Raw genomic sequence first — 16,896 nt, 5'->3', positions numbered from 1 at the left:
GTGAGATAATATCTCACATCTAAATGTGACGTCACCTCCAGAAATTGCCTTCTTTGACAAACAATAGGCTCCCGATCCCCCCTTCCATGTCACTTGTTTGTTTTTTCGGCTTGTAATGTTTTGTTCCTCCCACTCAACCCACCCAGTCCAACTACCCCACCTCCTGGGCCTTGTTTGTTGGTCTTTTTTTGCCAACCCACCAGCCCAACTACCCTGCCTCTCGGGCCTTGTTTGTTGGCCTTTTTTTGCCAACCCACCCAGCCCAACTATCTCACCTCCCGGGCCTTGTTTGTTTTTTTGCCTGTTTGTTTGCTAGACAGAAAAAAGGACTGGGCTTTGTTTGACGGTAGATAACAGTTGCTAGCTTGAAGAAGAAGTAAAACCGAGACACGGTTTATGCAGCTTTTGTGCCTACTTTACAGCTGGCCAACCCACCCCACCCCCTCTTCTCTTCGTCCTCCACCCCCCGCAGATCAGTACCGAACCATCCTCATCTACTTCCCGCACCCCTCCTCTCCTCCCCCCACAGCAGCCATGGATGAACAAGACTGAAGATAGCAGAAACCAAAATTGGGGAAACCAGAGGAAGAAGACAAAAATTCTAGAAGAAATCATGACGGGCATTGGAGGCTCTTACCAGGGTGAGTTCATAGTTTGCCCCCCTCCTTGTTCAACCTTCTAGATACTTCTCTGAATGGCAGATGTTAAATTCTGCTCCAAACGAGAAACAAGCAGACGTTGTTCTTGTGCAACCTCGTAGATACTTCTGACCTCTCTCTTTTTCCATCTATTGATGGGAGAAAACAAACAGAGGCTGATCGGTAGGAAAACAGAGCGCACATTAGTTTGGCTGTCAACAGTTTAACATTCTGTTGTCTTGTTCTCTGAATAAAAAAATAGGGCTAAAAAAGCAGAGCATGTGTATAAACATTCACACAAACATAATTTTAGTTGTGCCAAATAAATAAGTACAAGTAAGTGTATTGTAGTGTGAGAAAATTTGATGTACTTTCATAAACTGATCAGGCAAAATAAAGTCTGAAAATAATAACTCTCTTGAATTGTTGCATTGTTTAGAAGGAAGTTTTCAGAAATGGGTGAAAATGCATGATGACAAAATGCCCAGGAAGCAATCACAATCATAGTACCAAACATACAATCAACTGTGCTAGAATTCCTTGGATAACTAAATCACAGTGTGGTGTTTCGTTTTGACAGAAAAATAAAAAAAGATCACAGCGTGTCGTGGTTCAACTTTCCAGTCTTCATCATACAAAATGATGACAACTACAACTGATGTAAAAAAAGGAGTCTGCATCTGATAAAAAATCTGTAGTAAAAGAAAATAAAAGCAGCCACAACTTTCAGTCTTCACATACGAAAACACAAGTATAAACTTTTTGAATATCTATTCCAACAAAAGTTTTGATTCATTGAAAACAATGCATTTTGCAGCAAATGAAGAGATATATGCAGGCGACTACATTGGTACTCACGTACGATCCCGCTTGGAATAATCTGATTGATGACAGAAACAAAGTGAAAACTTACTTGTATGTTTTGATTGTAGCCTGTGCGTTCCCAGTACCCTAGAATCGTGTTTGACCCGTGGCTTTCTCAAATGCAAGGGAACGGAGCTAATTTTCTGCATATGATTCCACCTTACTCATTCGTCTATCCGGTCCATCATTTTGGAACATCAGCAAATCCTCTGGCTGCTGTGAGTAACAATTCAATTCCGATGACTGGACAACATGCTGCCCCATTTGTCCAGTAGAAAGAAGATGTAAGTAAGAATATTGTTTCTTGTCAGTATCCAGTTTGATATGAACTGTATGTAAATGAATACTTGAACCAACCAGAACGAAAACCAAAATGCAGGCATGGTGTTGTGTCAAGGCTTTGGCATGAACATGACATACACACAAATGCTATTTGCTGCTGAATTAGAGGTTTGGACTACTGAGAAAGACAATGTTCTGTTGTTCATATAAAAAGAGTACATGGGTGAGGATATTTGGCTTAACTTTCTTTCGTGCTGTGCAGGCTCCTTTATTTGGTTCACCACACACAGATCGCTATCTTGTTTGTGCTGAGGTATGATTGCAAACTAAGAAAAGGAAAAACACAAAATAAAAATGTTAGAGCAAACTTTATATAATTTGTATACAAATTCTCTTACTGTAGTTTTTATGCAAACAAAAAAAATCTGCAGAATGAGACGTTCATGGTAACTAGGCGCAACACAAGGTTAAGTGACCAAGTAGACATGGACATCCCTGGATCAAGCAACTACCTTGAACAAGATGATACAAGCTACTGGGACAACAACATGATAGATTCTCGGGAGGCCAATTTGTCATTGCAAGATAAAATATGGAATGATGGCATGCCAGCTGCTGGTGCAGACCTCTTGTGAGGTCTTGACATTTGTCCTGGAGAGAATCCAAGTGATGACGACGCATGCAGTGAAGATTCAGACACTGATCCAACAACCTTTGTCAATGTGGTTGTTGTTACTGAAGAAGATGTTGATCAAGTAGTTGTTGCACATGATGATGAACTGAATGTGAATGGTGATGATGAGCAATTGTCACAAGATGATATCAATAACTTTTTGGAGAATTATTCTGCTCTTGCAGCTTAGACTTGTAGCCAGGAGGTTCGCAACCATCATGTGCCTCAAATGGGCATGGACTTTGAAACGTCAAAAGCATCACATACATTCTACAACGACTACTCTTGGTTGTGTGGTTTTGCTGCACGAAAAGCATCAAACTACTGTGGGCAGACCAGCACAGGAGGTGGTGAGTCTTGATGTACTTTTAGATGCAACCGGGCTGGAAAGGTCCTTGATGAAGATGAGCAGGAGGCTAGGAGGATAAAAAGTAAAGAGCGGTGGCAAGAGCGGACTAGAAAGCTTGCACCCGAGACAAGGAAGAGGTGAAGGAACATTATTGATGTCACTGGTTGGCAAACTGAACTTGTAGTCAGCAAAAAAAAAGGGAGATGGTTTATCACGGACATAAATCTGGAGCACAACCATGACCTGAGTCCACCGGACGACTCAAAGTTTTTGAGGTCCCATAAACAAATGATAGATGAGGAGAAGTTTTTAGTGAGAACATTGAACTCAATCAAAATACCAACAAGAAAAATTATGGACATTCTATCATTTTTACGACAAGGTCCGCTTCCATACACAAAACAACATGTGACCAATGTGAGGGAATCGATGAGAAGAGAGAATGATAGCAATGACATGATGCAGTTGCTGGACTACTTTAGGGGCAGGCAAGCGGAAGATTCGAGATACTTCTACAAGTTTAAGGTTCATCCGAAAGACCCAAGCAAAGTCCTCTGCATTTACTGGGCTGATGGATACTCAAGGAAAGTGTACAATCTGTATGGAGACAGCCTAAGTTTCGACACAACCTACAAAACCAACAAATACAACCTACCCTTTGCCCCTTTCGTTGGTGTGTCCGGACATGGTCAAAACTGCTTGTTTGCATGTGCTATCATTCAAGATTAAACGACTGACACTTTCACATGGCTGTTTCAAACATTCCTTGAATATATGGGGGGGGGGGGGGGGGGGGGGAAGCAACCAGCGACAGTAATCACAGACCAAGACACATCCATGAAAGAGGCTATCCCTGAGGTCTTCAAGCTCTCCAAGCATAGGAACTGTCTGTTCCATGTGAAAAAAGGCTAAGGAGAAGTGCTGCAGGACTTTTGTGACGAAAGGTGATCTCCATGCTGACTTCACTGACATTGTCCACAACTCCCTCACAACTGCAGAGTTTGAAAGGCTGTGGCGATAGATGGTGCAAAAGTATGACATTAAAAATGTTAGCTATTTCAAGATTACGTGGAAACACAGGAGAAGGTGGGCACCGGTCTACTTCAAGACAGATTTCCTTCCACTGATACACTCGACATCTAGGAGTGAAGGCATGAATGCCATCTACAAGGACAATGTAGCATCAACTTACAATGTGATCAGCTTCATGAAAGAATATGAAAAAATATCTGTACGCATACAAGACATGGAAAGGGAGCAAGACTCACTAACAAGGACAACTAAACCAACATTCTGGGTGTGCAATGAGCTTGAGATTCAGGCATCGCAAAAGTACAACCGACAATTTTTTTACCGGTTTCAGAAGCAAATGAAGTTTGCTGCAAAACTGCATGTGCATGTTGTTGAGAATGGATCAAGGTTCGAGGTTTAGAAGTCAAGCATGCTTTCTGTAAAAGATTTTAGGACGCACCGTTATCTTGTACTAGAAAACCTGAGGCAAGAAGATTTTGCTTGCATCTGTGGCAAGTTTCAGAAAGATGGCATTTTATGTGCACACATTCTGCGAGTGCCTGTCCACCTGAACAAGTCTGTCCTGCCTGGCAAGTATTATATAGAGAGGTGGAAACCAAAGGATAGGAAGTATGTAAGACACAAACAGTTCAATATTCCCATGGAACTGATCGAGGCAGGCTGGCATTTGAGGTACGCACAACTCTCGAATCTCCTCAATGAGATGGCTTCCGATGGGGCAGGAATGAATGAGAAGTACTTGTTTGTTGTGAAGGAGAGTGAGAGGATTTTTACTGGGCTTGATGAGATGAATAAGGCAGAGGAGTTGAGAGAGCTTCAGGCAAGAGGGGTTGCCGTGGGAAAAGGTCCTCTAAGTCAAGTGCAAGTACCTCACCCCGATGTCTATGACACACTACAAGACCCGGACGTTGTCGTATCTAAAGGTCGACCAAAAAGTCGTTACCTAACAACTAGGGAGAAGATCCTTTCAAAGAAACAAAATAAATGCAGCCACTACAATAGCCATGACCATAATATTGCTAGTTGTCACAACCTGCATATTGATAAGTCCGAGTTTCAGAAGAAGAAACTAGCAACTAAAAAACCTACAAGTACTTTTTTTTAGTTTGTCACTGTATTTTCTATGATTTGTTTTGTTGTCATTAGTATAAGTCCATACAAAAAATATCAAACTAGTCGCTGACAAAACCAAAAAAACAGGTCCTTCTGGTTTGCCAGCTGGCAAAAAGAATGGCGCTAAGCGTCAATGGAAGAAAGCCCCTACCACAGAGGGTGAAGGGGTGCTGTAGTTCAGGAAGAAGATTATTGAAAAAAGTGAATGGAAAAGAAAACATGCAACACCTAGCAGAAAAAAACCTTTCAAGAAAAAGTTGTACCCGATGCGAGAAAAGTACTTCATTGTAATATAAATTATGTGTAGTAGAACAAATTACTTTGATTGGTTGGTACTGTTTGTACCTGGATATAATACTTTGACAGTGTTGGTTCTTGTATACTGCTTGAGCTTTTTCATCATTGCATTTTGCATTGCACTTTCTTCCCCCCTTTAGTCATGTTTAAAAAATCCCTGTGTAAGAAAATAAGCAGAAGTGACAGAGCAAAAAAGAAAAAAAGGTTAGAATTTGTTGAATGGTAATTGAAAAAGTATTTATCATTGTTGATCGAATTCAGTGAGCAGAAAAAATGAGATTTTACCTGCATTTGTTTCTCCTTTCATTTGTCTTTGCGTAGTAGTTTGACAAAAAAATTGAAACACTATCTTCTTTAAAAAAACACAAAAGAAAGAAAAGCTGCGAAAATAAAAAGAAAAAGCATTGGCACAGAACACAAAATTCTTTCCATTGCCCCTCACTGTAGATTTTTTTCACATGAACAAAAAATTCTTTCCGTTACTCTGGTATATCCATTGATTTTCTCAGATTACTCCTCGAGCAAAAACAAAAAATGTACAAAAAAAGAAGACTCTAGAAAATCTAGAGTATTTTTCTTTAGTTGTTCATCCTTTTGCCTGTCTTCCTTGACACACTATGCCAAAGAATTTTCAGCTTCTGCCCCCTTGTAGATCAATGCTGTCCTCAACTGCTGAGAAAAAAGAGAGCTGATGGAAAATAAAAATGTATGTTAGCTTATTTTCCTTCCTCTGTATGTGATAAGAAAATCTGTTGCTGTAAAAAAGAGGAAGAAATCTGTTGCTGTAAAATACTAGTTTATTGACGAAAGTTCTTGACAAGTCTTTTGCCTGTATCAATAGTGTTATGAGGGCTGAACAAGATATCAACAACAAATCTCATCCTTGCATCAACAAGGTCCTTCATCCTGAATTGGGGCTGGAGAGCATTCCGCGAACCCAAGTTTGCGTCCACTTCAGCACAAAAATCCCGCAAGCATCCCTATGTTTTTTTGCAGAAAATAAAAAAAACCATGAACAAGCATCTCTACATGCATTTTTGTGTTTCCACAAAGAAAGACCAGAATGTACCTTCCAATTTGCTTATGGATATTTGGGTATTCTATACCAAAATTTCTGAACCCCATTCTTCTCAGTTTAGATTCTTCCCATGTTTTGATAAAATTGTTTATCTATAAGAAATTGAAGAACAAACATTTTTAGGAACACATGAATGGCTAGTTGTTGCAAAAATACCCAAAAAAGAAAAAGATAATGAAGAACAGTTTGCAAAAACATTGTTCTTACCATCAAATCTTTGATCTCCATGTGAAATGATGACTCCCATTCATAAACTGAATCTAGGAAAATGAATTTTCTTGCGACAATATCAACAATGAACAACATCCAGTGCTCACAATGTACTGATGGAAAGAACAACTGCAATGGGAACAGGTTGTGAGGGGTAAAAAAAGCAATCAGAAAAAGAAAAGACAAACTTGTAAAATGCTCTCCTGCGAGGTTAAAATAAATTTTGCACCGTACAAATTTGGTTTGATGTAGAGGCAATGCTTTTCATGCTCCGTCAAAGCTTATAAGTGCTCTCCTTCTCATTGACATCCTTCCTTCTTCAATAGACCAGGCTTCAAGTAAATAATCTTGTTTTGAGGCAAAAAACAATTAAATTGTCAAACTTCGACCTAAAAAAGTGCGGTAAGTGTTCTACAAAAAAATTAATGACTTGAAATATGTTTTAGTTGGGTTTGAATTGCTTTTTTTTGTAGTTACAGAGATAGTAGTGAAGAAGTAATACTTCTTTGATTGCCTTGGATGGTTGTCTTGAAAGAGCATCCAGCAGAAAACATTGAAAACATAAGCTTCCACATGTCTGTTGGTGTCAAACGAATCACCTAGTTGTCCGAGGGATAGGCTTGTTTTATCAACCAACACTACCCATGAGCTGCATGTGGGTGAAAAAACATCGTAGTTATCTAGAGAAAAAGCACACACAAAAAGATTCAAATAGAGAGCAAAGAAAAAGACTTAAGTAAAATGACCAAACAAAAGAAAGAGAGGTAAAAATGAAAAAATGAATGTACAAAAAAACCTTCTACGAGGTTCAACTTTGCTTAGGGTCAAAATGTTCCTGTGTAGCTGCTTCTCATGTGGCATAAGAGCGCCTCTCAAATCATGATCGAATGGTGAGTAGAGATACTTGCTTGGGCGTACGATCCTTTTGGGAGGCAGATTTTCCTTACCACTTGAGTAACTCCCTAATGTTAGGTTGCTGTTGTACAAATTGTCTGCTGTGTTTACCATATTAGAGCATGAACCATTGAAAAATCTCTCCCCCAGAATTTGAACGTCCGGAGATAACTACAAAACATACAAAAAGGGCACACATAAAAATAGGGTTAGTTTGTTGTTGCATTAAGAAAAAAGCAAAAAGAAAGTTATTGCTACACAAAAAGAGGGGAGAACAGATTTACCTGTAACTCATCAATGACAGGGATTGATTGATCTTTAGTCCCTTCTTGGTCATCTTGTTCAATGAACTCATCTAGAAAAAGCCTCTTGCCGAGAAATGGTGTTGTTGAGTAACTCTGCAAATTAGGACAAATTGTTGAAAAGGACGTGTTCAGTAACTAAGCAGAAAGGTAACAAAAAAACTACAGAGCACCACAAACACAAAACATTTTAATGCCCCCAAAAATATCCAAAAAAATGGAGAAGAAAAATAAATGACAACATAAGAAATATAGTAGCGTATAAAGAAAGGTTTAAGGGGATTGGATTATACCTTCTTGTTCTTTTGTGATGAGCTTTCAGCATTCTCATAGTTCCATGTTCTCATTGGGCAGTAACATGTTTTTGCTCTGTCCCAAGTGGTTGACGTGTGTGCGATAGGAGATGTCTGAAAAAATGTGTGTGGCATTTTAAAATCAATCAAAAAAAGGGTGAGTGTGCTTTTGGTATCTATAAGGAATTTGCTTATAAACAAAAGATAGCAATAACAAAAGAAGGAAAAAGCCAGAAAAAACATACCGAGTCAACAATGCCATCTTTTTCTTTGAATCCGGGGAGAAAGTTTCTGTACTTGGACATCTTTGTTGTCACAGGCTCTCTCTGCACAATGTACGGAGGAATCACTCAGCGTTGTTTGCTCATGCTAGAAAAAAAATAGGGAATAAAGGAGAAAAGAAAACTGTTAGAGATGGGCTTGTGCAAATGGTAAGAGGGTTTTCAGACACTAGTTTGATTCCCTCCTTACTTGTATTCCATGGATATTTTTTCTTTGCTTCCTGAATTGAATAAAATTGGACTGGGTGAATTTTGTAGGCAACAAAAAGGTATTGTTTAAGATGGAAAATTGAAAAAAAGGAAAGCCAAAGAAAATGCGTGTGGAAAACAATTACCTCTATTTGGGCATGGTATGCTTGCGAGTCCATCTCTAAATCGCGCCACAATTTTGGCTTTGTTATTTCATTCCCACATTCATCATGGTCTACAAGAATTCTGAAGCTAGGTGTCATATCATTAGCAAAGAAATACTTTTGTCTTGCAATGTCCAATGGATGCAGAGTGTCTTGGAACTCTTCCACATGTTTCTGCTTATCATCTATCCCGCCTTCATGAAAAGAAAAAGGGAAAAAGGGAAAAATGATATTTTTTTGAAAAAATGGGTTGTTACCAGTAACATGAAGAAAAAATTACCATATATACTGAACGAAAAGAGAAGAGTGTTGGTAGTACTGTTTGATAGTGGTATGTTAATATCAATATTAAGTTCCACATTTTCCCCCTGATCTCTGACTTCATTCAAACAAAAATCATCTTACAAAAAAGGGGAGAAAGTAAAGAATAAAAATAAACAAGGAAGTGAGAATCTTTAGAAAAAAAATGATGTTTCGAGGAGTGAGCTTGTTGGGAGACAGGGGTCAGGAGTTTTTTGCTAGAAAAAACCTTTGTTATTGTTGTCTTGTTGGGAGGCAGGGGTGTCAAGTTCTACACACTCAAGTGCCGCTGCTTGCTTTGCTTGATCCACTGGTTTGGTGTCGATACAATGCTAAGTTTTAAAGAAGAAGAAGATGTTGAGTTAGCTCTATACAAAAAACAGATAGATCAAAACCTCTGAATGATGGTGCTAAGAGAAGCTGAAAGAAATTCCTTGGGGGTGTACCTCAGATTGATTACTATTAACAGCGTTATGTTGGAACCCTGAAAATATTGGTGCTACATGCGTGTTGGGTTCCTCCTTTGAGTTGATGTCTTGCTCCGTGCTTTCCAGTGCTCTTGCCAATCTAGCTGATAACAACATGTAGTCCAGGCTAGTACTCTTTTCTAGTGCTACATTTTGAGCATTGCACTCGGGGATCTTGGTATCTGCGTCCAGAATATTCATGTCTGATTGGTGTGTGGCAACGTCGCTATTCTGCATGGTTTATTCCTAACCCACAACATAAAAAGTGAAAAAGGATGGTGATAACCCACAAGTATAGGAGGTCGCAACAGTTTTCGAGGGTAGAGTATTCAACCCAAATTTATTGATTCGACACAAGGGGAGCCAAAGAATATTCTCAAGTATTAGCAGTTGAGTTGTCAATTCAACCACACCTGGATAACTTAGTATCTGCAGCAAAGTATTTAGTAGCCAAGTAGTATGGAAGTAACGGTAACGGTAGAAAAAGTAACATTTTTGGGTTTTGTAGTGATTGTAACAGTAGCAACGGAAAAGTAAATAAGCGGAGAACAATATGTTAAAAGCTCGTAGGCATTGGATCGGTGATGGAGAATTATGCCGGATGTGGTTCATCATGTAACAATCATAACATTGGGTGACACAGAACTAGCTCCAATTCATCAATGTAATGTAGGAATGTATTCCGAATATAGTCATACGTGCTTATGGAAAAGAACTTGCATGACATCTTTTATCCTACCCTCCCATGGCAGCGGGGTCCTAGTGGAAACTAAGGGATATTAAGGCCTCCTTTTAATAGAGTACCGGACCAAAGCATTAACACATAGTGAATACATGAACTCCTCAAACTATGGTCATCACCGGGAGTGGTCCCGATTATTGTCACTTCGGGGTTGTCGGATCATAACACATAGTAGGTGACTATAGACTTGCAAGATAGGATCAAGAACTGTCACGACTGGTTTTTCAATAAAATAATTATTGAGAAACCAGTCCCTGTTACGGACCAGCGAGGAAGAATTCCTTCTCACTGATAGACAATACATTGGTCACAGAAGAAAAAAAATACCAGGAGTACTAAATATAATACAAAGTTGAGCAGAGACTGCCCAACAATTTATTACATGCACGCCGATAAAACAACACGGCGGATAGGGTGGCAAACTGCTAACTCATGATAAAAAAAAACGGTGGTGGAAATATCATCGCGAAGCGAGTGACATGATTCCAGACTACTACAACTCTTCGAGCGTCGGAGTGAGGCTCGAGAAGACTTATTGCGGGGGGCGGAAGCGTAAACGATACAAGTGACCAATATCCGGGATTGCGCAGGACTGACTGGGACTCCTCTAGGCGTCGGACGCGCTATCAAACTCTTCATCCAAGAGATCGCCTTCGTCAACATCTGGCCAAATCAACAAGCCAGGTGAGTACTATGAAAGTACTCGCAAGACAGTCCGGACATAAAGTATAACAAATGCAAACATGAAGCACATGAATAAGTTAACCAGTGCGATCAGACACAGAGATAATAAATACTGTGTGCCAAGCGAGGGTCTGAATGACGCCTCGGCGGAAACTGCAGAATAGTAATGCGGGTGCCAAACGAGTGTCTGAAAGACTCCTCGAGCGGAAAATGGGGAATAATAATACTGGTGCCAAACGAGTGTCTGAAAGACTCCTCGAGCGGAAAATGCGGAATAATAATACTGGTGCCAAACGAGTGTCTGAAAGACTCCTCGAGCGGAAGATGCGGAATAACAATGCCGCAGTCGGGCGTCGGAGTGACACCACATAAAGGGCTTATAACAGAAAATAAAGACAGTACATGCCACAGTCGGACGTCTGAGCGACATCGCATAAAGGGCTTATATTTAAAGTGAGAAACGAGTACACGCCACAGTCGGACGTCTGCGCGACGTCTCATAAAGGGCTTAAGTTGTAACACAACAATACAATAGTTCGGGAATATAACTTAACACAAGCACGAGACAAATATAATGTTAGTCCATCCACAGGAATAACAATGAAATTGAATTTACCACTGAGCTTGTTCACCGGGGGCAAGTTTTCACACGGATAGATTTGGATGTAAGATCTACATTACTGATCATGGATACGATGATTTGGAAAGAATTGACTCTGCAGAGTTTGTACCTAACCACAACCAACGGATTTCGGTAGTCATGTGGACTAGTTCCGTCTACGGTGTTCTGGAAGGAACACGTCTAACCAGTACACACCCAATTTAACCATCCGAAGCCAGGGATCACCCTCAGCAACATTCAGGAAAAACCCTGAGTCGGGGAGGCTACAACCTCGCGTAGCATGGGATCAAATTTCTATACGCGCGCTATAAGCGGGTGCCCCCCTCTCGGTCCCAACCGGAAACACCCATGCCCCCTGACCGAATGACTGGCTTTAATCCTGGGCCAAGGTACCATCATCCCGGCCTCTCTATTTGGTGTGTACACGGAAAGAGGTTACCAACTTACTAAACCGTATCCTGGCAACTTACAAGCAACGAGGTATTTATCGACACTCACATGCCACGCACAACTTTCACATGAACATGCAAAACATCTGCCATATCAAATGTTCAAACATGCTTGCCTGGTTCGGAGAAGTCGGAGTCTAGCTCGGCGAAGTTCGCGGCTCCGTCACCTCTCCCGGAACCTACGGCAATCACGAAACGGGGTACTAACGTGAAAACCAACACATGCACAGAAACCTTGCCAAATATTTTTCAATTAAATCCCATAAAAAACTAGATAAAATTTGAAGGTTGTCAGAAAAAGAATCACTCAAAAATACCTTTTCATTAAAAAGTTATAAAGGTTTTTGTCTAGGGACCTTTCTGTAATGAAACAGAAAAGTTCCAGGGTTTTAACTGAGAAAACAGAAAACGGTTCGTTTGGAAATGCGCAAGCGCAAGAGAGAAGACGTATTTTGCCCGAAGGCGCCAACAGAAAACGTTTCGGGGAAATAAAATAGAGGCTGACACGCGGGGCCCGCATGTCAGGTTTGAAAGCTCGCCGGCGCCCGAAGACGGCGGTGGATGCCGGCGTCGAACCACAACGAGTTAGGAGAAACGGAGGGTACCAAGAGCTTCAGTGTCTTCTTCCGCATCGGTGGGTGGTGGACTTGTCCAACGGGGAGCACCACGTCGACGGCGACACTATCTCCGGCGGACGGCGGTTCGGGTAAGGTTGGGGAACTCCGGTGGAGGGCTGCAAAGAACGAATTGAGGCGCGGGTCAGAACGGTGATGCAAGGAGAAGCTACTGGCAAGAGAATGGAGGCGGAGGAGCACACACGGGGGCGAATCGGGCTGGATCCCGTGGCGGACCGCGGCGTCCGGAGTCGAGGAAGGAGACCTCCTCGGGGCTCTTCCAGTGTCTGGGCGTGCTCTAGAGGAAGTGTAGGGCTGGTGGGTGCTCGAGTTGAAGCTCGGGGCCCCTATTTATAGGCAGCTCGATGGGGTGGCCGTGAACGGAGAATCGCTGGCGAGCGATTACGGCGGAGCAGTGGGTTGGTAGGGGGTTTGAGCGGTCGAGCAGCATCAGTGGATGTTACTGGACTCGATTTGCAGCTGAACGGGGCTGGTCTTGGCGTAATGGCGTCTGCCCGCGGTGAGGTGACCGCACGGGCTCAACGGCGGCAGAGAGCGCGCTCCGCGCTCTGCGGTTCACGACGAGAGCGGCAGCGCGTTCGGGGGAGTGGAAAGCCACGCGGCGGGCTCCGGTGGTTTGGGCGGCGTTGGGTGGAGTCGGCGGCGCCGTGTCTCCCGCTGGCGTTCGCAAAGCCGCCGCCGGCGTCGGTCACGGGGCGGCGCACCTTCTGCTGCTCGTCGCCGACGCCCGCAAGATGCCAGGCACTCGTGCGGTGCAGGAAAGAGAGGGCGAGGACGAGGAGCAAGGCGACGCGAGGGTACTGGCGAGATCGACGCCCGTCTCTGAAGAAAACGACAGTGAGCACTGACTGAACTCTGAAGTTAACTGAACTTGACAGTGACCATGCACTACAGGTGTTCGACAGTAGGTTTTGGTAAAGAGATAAATTTTTCTGGAGCTGTAACTTGGTGAGATGATCACTCCAAACACCCAGGGGCTGCATGAATTTACTTGGAATTTTTGGAGAAAGTTTTGAATGAATTCCACCAAATTTGGCAAATCTGGTCCAAACTTGCAGCTGATGTAGTTTGAAATTTTTGAACTGGAGACCAGTGGATCTTCATGGTTCCAGGTTGAGGGTTCAAAGGACTAGGAGGGGAAGGAAGTTTGGTGGTAAAAGTCCAAACAGAAAATGGAGTTCCTTTGTAAATCTCCAAGTGGTGGAATAGAAGGCAGAAAATATTTGAATAGAATTTGAATGGAAAATAAATACATGGGGAGGTCCAACTTGCTGGATTTGATGTAAATCATGATCCAGAGGTGAGGGATGAGTTAGGGGAGATCATTTGCACTAGGGCCATGGCAAGAAAGAATAGTTGAAAGTGGCAAAGGACTTTCCAAAAGCCATAGTGCAAACTTCAAAAAGTTTTTCAAAAGTTATTTTCCCAAATGAAAACCATTTTGTCTTGAGTCCAAAAGAAAAGCAAGAACCTCCATGGTCAAAGGCAGATCTTGGGTGAACCCAAATAAAAATTTTGCCATAAAGAAAATATATGAGAGGGAGAGTTCTCTTGAAGAAATTTTTTTAAATCACTCCCCCCAAGTAAAAATAAAAATCTTTTTTTTTGAAAAATCCAAATAAAAACCTGGGTGTCACAACACCTACCCCCTTAGGAAAAATCTCGTCCTTGAGATTTCTGCTGATCCTCAAATAGATATGGATACTCTGCTCGAAGGAAATCTTCCCTTTCCCATGTGGCTTCATCCTCAGTGTGGTTGCTCCACTGAACCCTGAAAAATCTTGTCGTTTTCTGACGGGTCCTCCGTTCAGACTCTTCTAAAATCTTTACTGGCCTTTCTCTGTAGGTGAGATCTGGTTGCATATCAATGTCTTCATGAGGTACATGTTTCTCCGGGTTATTCACACATTTCCTCAACTGCGAGACGTGGAATACGTCATGGACGTCTGACAGCTCCTTGGGCAGGTCTAGTTGGTAGGCTACCGTGCCTCTTCGTGCCTTCACACAAAATGGTCCAATAAATCTTGGGGCTAGTTTCCCCTTAATTTTGAACCGTTGCAGACCCCTCATAGGAGATACTCGGAGGTATACGGAATCACCAGGTTCAAAGCTGACCTCACGATGCTTCTGATCATAGTAGCTCTTTTGTTGGCTCTGTGCTGTCTTGAGTCTGTCCCTGATTTGTTTAACTTTTTCCTCGGCCTCCTTAAGCATATCTGGGCCGAAGATACGGCTGTCACCTGTTTCTGACCAATTCAATGGGGTACGACACCTCCGTCCGTACAATGCTTCAAAGGGTGCCATTTGCAAGCTGGCTTGGTAACTGTTGTTGTACGCAAATTCGGCATACGGCAAACTCTCTTCCCAACTGGATCCATAGGTGAGCACACAGGCTCTTAGCATATCCTCTAGGATTTGGTTTACACGTTCTGTTTGTCCATCTGTCTGAGGGTGGTATGCTGTACTGAAAGCTAGTTGCGTGCCCAGAGCTTGTTGTAGGTGATCCCAAAATTTGGAGACGAATTGGGTGCCTCGGTCTGATATTATAGTCTTTGGGACTCCGTGCAAGCAAACTATGCGGGAGAGATAGAGTTTTGCCAGTCTTTGTGTGGAGTAGGTAGTCTTCACGGGAATGAAGTGAGCAACCTTGGTTAGTCGGTCTGTGATGACCCATATGGCGTCATTTCCACGCTGTGATCGGGGTAATCCGACAATGAAGTCCATTCCGATTTCATCCCATTTCCACTCCGGTATCCTGTTAGGCTGGAGTAGCCCTGCTGGCTTTTGGTGCTCGGCCTTGATGCGCTGACATGAATCGCAACAAGCAATAAATGTGGCTATATCTCTTTTCATACCGTGCCACCAAAATCTTTCCTGGATGTCCTTGTACATTTTGGTTCCTCCAGGATGGATCGAGTATGGGGCGGTGTGGCTTTCCGTCAAGATCTGTTGCTTGAGTTCCTCAATGTTAGGTACGCAAAGCCTGTCCCGGTACCGTAATGTTCCTTCACTGTCTGTGACGAATTCTGAAGTCTTACTACGGCTCATTTTCTTCTTTATGCCTTCGATGCTGGGATGTCCCTGTTGAGCCTTCTTGATTTGTTCCACTAGGGTGGGTTGTATCTCCAGGTTCGATATGGTGCCCTCAGAGACTAACATCATGTTGAGCCGAGTGAACTCTCGCTGAAACTCAGGCCTCAAGTTTTGCTGACCGTTACTGTCCGGGCTGGGGTTTCGACTAAGGGCATCGACCACCACATTTGCTTTTCCTGGGTGGTAGTGGATACCGACGTCATAGTCTTTGACCAGTTCCAACCAGCATCGTTGGCGTAAATTCAGCTCTGGCTGTGTGAAAATATATTTGAGGCTCTTATGGTCTGTATATATTTCACAACGATTTCCCAACAGAAAGTGCCTCCACTCCTTGAGTGCATGTATAACTGCTGCTAGCTCCAGGTCATGTGTTGGGTAATTTTCCTCATGTTTTCGCAGTTGCCTGGAGGCATATGCGACAACTTTGCCGTCTTGCATTAGTACACATCCGAGACCTTTTCGGGACGCGTCACAATATACTTCAAAACTCTTGTGTAAGTCTGGCACAGTTAAGACTGGTGCGGTTGTCAACTTTTTCTTGAGTTCTTGGAAGCTCTGCTCGCATGCTTCTGTCCATACAAATTTCTTGTCCTTCTTGAGTAACTGTGTTATAGGTTTTGCCACCGTGGAGAATCCTTCAATAAACCTCCTGTAATACCCTGCCATTCCTAGGAAACTCCGCACATCTGTAACATTCGCGGGCGGCTTCCAGTCTAGTATGGCCTTGACTTTTTCTGGGTCTACGGCCACGCCTTCTTGGTTCAAAATATGGCCCAAGAAACCAACTTGTCTTAGCCAAAATTCGCATTTGCTAAATTTGGCGTACAACTGATGTTTCCTCAATTCTCCCAAAACAATCTTGAGGTGCTCAGCATGTTCTTCTGGTGTCCTTGAGTAAACCAGAATGTCGTCAATGAATACCACCACAAATTTGTCCATGAATTTCATGAACACTTTGTTCATGAGGTGGACAAAAAATGCGGGGGCGTTTGTTAGACCAAAAGGCATCACTGTGAACTCGTATAACCCATATCTGGAAGTGAATGCTGTCTTGGGGATATCCTCTGTTCGTACCTTCAGTTGATGGTATCCTGATCTCAAATCAATCTTTGAAAATACTTTAGCTTCTGCAAGCTGGTCAAACAAATCATTTATCCGTGGCATCGGGTATTTGTTTTTGATGGTGACCATATTGAGGGCTCGATAGTCTATGCATAGTCTCAGTGTCCCATCCTTCTTCTTGGC

General features: G+C 42.5%; 1 long non-coding RNA gene across 4 annotated transcripts; it reads left to right on the top strand.

The window, feature by feature from the left end:
- Positions 1 to 454: 454 nt before the first annotated feature.
- LOC109762345 (uncharacterized) lies at positions 455 to 5,468 on the top strand. Of its 4 annotated transcripts, none has more exons than XR_012183820.1 (6): positions 455 to 641; positions 1,629 to 1,786; positions 1,882 to 1,952; positions 2,047 to 2,097; positions 2,216 to 4,929; positions 5,039 to 5,468. It is a non-coding gene; the product is annotated as an uncharacterized lncRNA (long non-coding RNA). The 4 variants fall into 4 exon arrangements; XR_005755295.2 differs by lacking the exon at positions 5,039 to 5,468 and adding an exon at positions 1,456 to 1,553 and having other exon boundaries at positions 461 to 641; positions 2,216 to 3,551; XR_012183821.1 differs by lacking the exon at positions 2,216 to 4,929 and having other exon boundaries at positions 461 to 641; positions 1,456 to 1,786.
- The last annotated feature ends 11,428 nt before the right edge of the window (positions 5,469 to 16,896 follow it).

The sequence above is a fragment of the Aegilops tauschii genome, chromosome 1, assembly GCF_002575655.3.
Source record: "Aegilops tauschii subsp. strangulata cultivar AL8/78 chromosome 1, Aet v6.0, whole genome shotgun sequence".
NCBI classification, from domain to species: Eukaryota; Viridiplantae; Streptophyta; class Magnoliopsida; order Poales; family Poaceae; genus Aegilops; species Aegilops tauschii.
The sequence above is the reverse complement of the archived record's forward strand: the minus strand, read 5'-3'. Positions and strand labels throughout refer to the sequence as shown.